The sequence below is a fragment of the Nannospalax galili genome, unplaced genomic scaffold (genome assembly GCF_000622305.1).
Source record: "Nannospalax galili isolate Female #2095 unplaced genomic scaffold, S.galili_v1.0 scaffold78, whole genome shotgun sequence".
NCBI classification, from domain to species: domain Eukaryota; kingdom Metazoa; phylum Chordata; class Mammalia; order Rodentia; family Spalacidae; genus Nannospalax; species Nannospalax galili.
The window spans coordinates 4,788,115-4,794,448 of NW_008343387.1; the positions used below are offsets into that span (position 1 = coordinate 4,788,115).

The 6,334-nt window shown below is 43.3% G+C and overlaps 1 pseudogene; it reads left to right on the top strand.

Moving 5' to 3' along the window:
- Nucleotides 1-386: 386 nt before the first annotated feature.
- LOC115071455 lies at nucleotides 387-549 on the top strand (annotated as a pseudogene).
- Nucleotides 550-6,334: the final 5,785 nt, after the last annotated feature.

Genomic DNA, 6,334 nt, shown 5'->3' on the forward strand with positions numbered 1-6,334 from the left:
TTATCTTCCTCACCTTTGTCTTCAAGCCCGGGCTTATTCGTTTATTTGAATTTATTTATTTATTTATTTATTTATTTATTTACTTATTTATTTATTATTTTTATGTCTTTTGAGACAGGATCTCTCTGTAGTCCCAGCTAGTGTGGGACTTGCTATGTAGTATTTCTTGACCTGGTATGTATAATTTGTCAGTAGGTTGTTGGACTAATATGGTTCCCTCTGGGTTTTTTTTTTAAACTAGTTAGGCATTATTTATCTCTTTCATTGTCTAACCCTTCCATCATGGTTTCCCGAATTAAGGTGTCCCCATTTTTCCCACTTCTCCCTTAATAATACCCTTCTCCTATGATCCCACCTCTCTTGAGCTCCTTCTTTCCCTGTATCCCCAAGGTTCAGGCCTTTTGGCTAAGATCAAGTGTAGTATCTGTTCTTATCAGTTTGCCTTCACACTTTAATGAACAGAATATCAATCATTTCTTGTTATGGTAAACACATTAGTATTCTCTAAGAAAATAAAATGTGATTTTACATTTTTAGGTTCTACATGGTAAAATGAAAAAAGGTAACAGTTGAGAATGGGTTCGAGTGTGGCTTATAAACTAGATATAGACAGACCTGAATTTAGTAACTGACCGGAGAATGTCTTAAGACAAAACCAGGTACAGTAATTCAGTCTCAATCCCAGCACTCAGGAGGCTGCAGCAGAAGGACTGCTACGAACGTGAGGTCAGCCTGAACTCTACAGTGGGAACCAAAAAAAAAAAAAAAAAAAAAAGCAAAAAAGGAATATCCTAGGTCAAAAGTTGAATATTTGGTTCACAAGTCAAAGTAAGCCTGACTTTAGAGTTTCTAATAGCAAGCAACAACGACAATAACAAATTAAAAGAATAATAGTACTTTGAAATACATCAAAACTGAGAAACTCACCTTTTACTGTCTACCAATGAAGTTTTCTTGGAATGTGGCTGCACCCCTCACTGAGGTACTCTGTGTGACCAGCCGCACCCCTCACTGAGGTACTCTGTGTGACCAGCCGCAGACCTCACTGAGGTACTGTGTGACCACCCGCACCCCTCACTGAGGTACTGTGTGACCACCCGCACCCCTCACTGAGGTCCTCTGTGTGACCAGCCGCACCCCTCACTGAGGTCCTCTGTGTGACCAGCCGCACCCCTCACTGAGGTCCTCTGTGTGACCACCCGCACCCCTCACTGAGGTCCTCTGTGTGACCAGCCGCACCCCTCACTGAGGTCCTCTGTGTGACCAGCCGCACCCCTCACTGAGGTCCTCTGTGTGACCAGCCGCACCCCTCACTGAGGTCCTCTGTGTGACCAGCCGCACCCCTCACTGAGGTCCTCTGTGTGACCAGCCGCACCCCTCACTGAGGTCCTCTGTGTGACCAGCCGCACCCCTCACTGAGGTCCTCTGTGTGACCAGCCGCACCCCTCACTGAGGTCCTCTGTGTGACCAGCCGCACCCCTCACTGAGGTCCTCTGTGTGACCAGCCGCACCCCTCACTGAGGTCCTCTGTGTGACCAGCCGCACCCCTCACTGAGGTCCTCTGTGTGACCAGCCGCACCCCTCACTGAGGTCCTCTGTGTGACCAGCCGCACCCCTCACTGAGGTCCTCTGTGTGACCAGCCGCACCCCTCACTGAGGTCCTCTGTGTGACCAGCCGCACCCCTCACTGAGGTCCTCTGTGTGACCAGCCGCACCCCTCACTGAGGTCCTCTGTGTGACCAGCCGCACCCCTCACTGAGGTCCTCTGTGTGACCAGCCGCACCCCTCACTGAGGTCCTCTGTGTGACCAGCCGCACCCCTCACTGAGGTCCTCTGTGTGACCAGCCGCACCCCTCACTGAGGTCCTCTGTGTGACCAGCCGCACCCCTCACTGAGGTCCTCTGTGTGACCAGCCGCACCCCTCACTGAGGTCCTCTGTGTGACCAGCCGCACCCCTCACTGAGGTCCTCTGTGTGACCAGCCGCACCCCTCACTGAGGTCCTCTGTGTGACCAGCCGCACCCCTCACTGAGGTCCTCTGTGTGACCAGCCGCACCCCTCACTGAGGTCCTCTGTGTGACCAGCCGCACCCCTCACTGAGGTCCTCTGTGTGACCAGCCGCACCCCTCACTGAGGTCCTCTGTGTGACCAGCCGCACCCCTCACTGAGGTCCTCTGTGTGACCAGCCGCACCCCTCACTGAGGTCCTCTGTGTGACCAGCCGCACCCCTCACTGAGGTCCTCTGTGTGACCAGCCGCACCCCTCACTGAGGTCCTCTGTGTGACCAGCCGCACCCCTCACTGAGGTCCTCTGTGTGACCAGCCGCACCCCTCACTGAGGTCCTCTGTGTGACCAGCCGCACCCCTCACTGAGGTCCTCTGTGTGACCAGCCGCACCCCTCACTGAGGTCCTCTGTGTGACCAGCCGCACCCCTCACTGAGGTCCTCTGTGTGACCAGCCGCACCCCTCACTGAGGTCCTCTGTGTGACCAGCCGCACCCCTCACTGAGGTCCTCTGTGTGACCAGCCGCACCCCTCACTGAGGTCCTCTGTGTGACCAGCCGCACCCCTCACTGAGGTCCTCTGTGTGACCAGCCGCACCCCTCACTGAGGTCCTCTGTGTGACCAGCCGCACCCCTCACTGAGGTCCTCTGTGTGACCAGCCGCACCCCTCACTGAGGTACTCTGTGTGACCAGCCGCACCCCTCACTGAGGTACTCTGTGTGACCACCCGCACCCCTCACTTAGGTACTCTGTGTGACCACCTGCACCCCTCACTGAGGTAATCTGTGTGACCACTTCACCCGCACCCCTCACTGTTTTCCTACAGAAAGACTCATTTTATTTATTTTATTTTATTTATTTATTTAATTTTTGTCTTTTTGAGACAGGGTCTCTCTGTAGCCCCAGCTGTCCTGGACAGACCATTATGGCTGAAGAGATGCCAGAGACTCATGTGAGGCCCTCACCATTTTCACACTGCTGTTCGGCACAGAATAAACTGTAATGATGCAGTTTTAACCACAGATTTTCTGTCATATCACAGTATTTTTTTTCTTTTAGTACCAGTATCTACAATGCCGAAACAAGAAAGAAAGTAAACTCCAAATAACATTTTTTTAAGACACAGAGGACTAAGGATTATTTTGTTATAAAATTAGATGGCAGAACATACTTAACATGTAATGACAAAAGACGTTCTAAAAAGAATATGTTAAAAATTAGAAAAATTAGAAGTTTAAAGGCATTTCTTAAAACATCAGCATTTTCAATAATTAAAAATGAAAATTTCAACCAAAGTCACTCAAATATTAGCCAAGCAAGAAAGCCTTTTACCAATGGTAACTTAATTGTGTTTGGTTGCATCAGATGAAGAAACATGTTCAGAATAAACTTTCTTAAATTTCTTAAATTAGCTTTTTGGCAAGAACAGCTGAAGAATGGAGAACACTAGGAACATCCATAGTCAATAATAATAATTCTAAGTAAAAATCAAATGGTTTCCCGTGAGTATGGCTGAATCATAGTAATAGTATATTTGATGAGTATTAGCTAGGCATTAGCGTAGTTTGAAGTGACTGTGAATTTTTGTGTAGAACAATTTTACAGGCAAGATTATTTTCTAAGAAACATTCCATACAAGCTGCAGTTGAACCTGCTAAGATGTGCTACTGTACAATAAAAATGCATGTGGTGCAAAGAGTTTAAACATACAAAGTGAAGCTTATGAAAATGGAAGGTGTTTAAAGCCTGTTGTTTATGATTTCATACTTTGTGGAATATATGTCACTCAGTTTTGTGCTACTGAACTAGAGCTGTCAATAGTGACATTAATTAGTTGGCTTCTCTACCGTTGTGATAAAATACTGACCAAAACCAACTTGAGGAAGAGTTTATTTGGCTTACAATTTCATGTCACAGTTCATCACTGAGGGAACTCAGGCAAGGAACTCAAGGTAGGAACCCGGCAGGAACTGAGGCAGAAACTATGGAGGAATGCTGATTGCTGGTTTGTTCAGCCACTGTTCTTATATAACCCAGGACCAACAGCCCAGAGGTGGTACCTCCCACACTAGGCTGGGCCCTCCCACATCAGTCAAAGATCAAGGAAATGCCTCATGGACATGCTCACAGGCCAGTCCAACAGAGGAAATTCCCCAGTTGTGGTCCCTTTTCCCAAGTATGTAAAGTTAGTAACTGAAGCTAACCCTAACAGTGACAATCAGCTACTCTATGGATTTAACTATCAACAGAGTAGTTAGTTGGCTTAGTGTCACCCTATCACAGACTAGTTAGTTGGCTTAGTGTCACCATTTCTATGGCAATTTGTTTTGAACTCAATACTCATATTAAAACTTTTCTGCACAAGAAATGTCCTTTACTAAAATAAAAATAATTTTAAAAATTAAAAAAAGGAATGGAGTTGGAGAGATGGCCGAGCAGTTAAGAGCACTGGCTGCTCTTGCAGAGGACCTGGATTTGGCTCCCAGCACTCACACAGCAGCTACCATCTATAACCCCAGTTCCAGGGTATCTGACACCCTCTTCTGACATCCATGGGAACTGCACAACACAGGTGCATTTACATACATGCAGGCAATACACTCATACACATAAAATAAAAATAAAAATTTAAAAAAGAATTGGAACTGCCCTTCACTACCGTAAGAATGAATGTGGTATTCAATATTATACTGAATTGCTTTTGATTTTAGTTTCTGTTGTAGCCCCAATAGTGCTTTGTAATAAATTCAACCAAAAATTGTAGGAAAAATCTAATGAAAATATGGGAAACATATTTAAACATTAAGTTTCTCTGTAGGTTCATGCACTGTCAAACAGGTAAGACAAACATTGGCACTACCACTTTTGGCACTGTTATCTGAGGGGCAATCAACAGCTATCTAATTGATCTGAAAGACCCCTCAATGGAAGTGAACTCATGGGTGGCACTGTAAACTCAGTCAAATGCACAGGGTGGGAGAGGACATAGATCTGAGAGAAAACAGAGCGCTGTTCCTAAAAAAAGTTTTCAACTTTGCCTCCTGACCCCAAAGTTTCATAGGCACTGTGTGGCCCTTTATGATTCCTGATCTCTACTCTAGAACCAGAAACCAGCCTAGGCACTTAAAATGCACAGGTTGAAAGCCTGCTTCTGAAGTCAGATAATCTGAGTTTTATGGTGGCTCTGTCACTAGCAACTGCTTGATCATTAGCAACATCAATTGTTTTGTTTTGGTTTTTTTTTTTGCTTGACTTTCCTCCTCTGTAAACATGGGTAGGTGAAAGCATGTATTTTATGGGGTCATTCTGAGGATTGAGTTAGTAAGTTTGTTCTGTACAAAGCTTGGTATAGAACTTGACTTAAAGAAAATATGCAGTTAATATAAGCTGCTAGTTTAAGATAAAAGTTTGTAATCAAATTATACATTTCCTATTCATCAAATAAAACACTAGAAATGTTTACATATATTCATAGATGAAAAAAATCCCAGTGCATGAAGATGAAGAATAATTAATCCTTTTTCAAATATTCCTTAATTTTATCAAATAGAAGACCAGGTGGGGCATACTAAAGTCTAGTCAGGATTGTAACTTATATACTTTTTTTCAGTGTAGAAGAGATTGTATTAGTCTTTTAATCTTTTAAATTTTATATTATATTCTTTCTACTATAATGAATACAGCAGTCGTACACACTTTAGAATGTAACAATTCAAAATATATAATAAATTTACTGTTAAATAAATGTTAAATGCCTACTATTTGCCATATGTATAAATTTATTAGTAATGTAAGGAAACATGCTTTCAAGGGAAAAATGCCCTCATATATGTACTAACAATAGTATCCTAAAAACTGCCTGGAGATACATATTATCTACAAATAAGCATTTTGTAAATGAATAATAGCATGGGAAATTTAGAGTATTGCTATCCAAAATGCTTTCTGCCAATGATAAATGTTCTATATTCACATGTCCAATATGTTTAACTACTGGCTGGCCTCACTTGGCTAATGAACAACTAAGATGTAGGTAGTGCAAACTGAGAAAATGCATTTTAAATTAAACTACAATTAAATAGACAATCAGGCATATAGGATGTTGGAATATCACTTTTTTTTTCGCCTTAAGTGAAAAAACTCTGTTATACTACACAATTAACAGAACCCTGTGTTTGAATGTCACAAAGCATTTTCTGTCTACTTTCTTAAAAGGAAAAATTCAATCCATTCAATTTTAACAAATTTCTCCCCTCTTGCTGACCCTGAACTATAGTAAAATTCTAATTACTTAAGGTGCTGAAGCATAGAAAAAACTATAAATGAAATCCA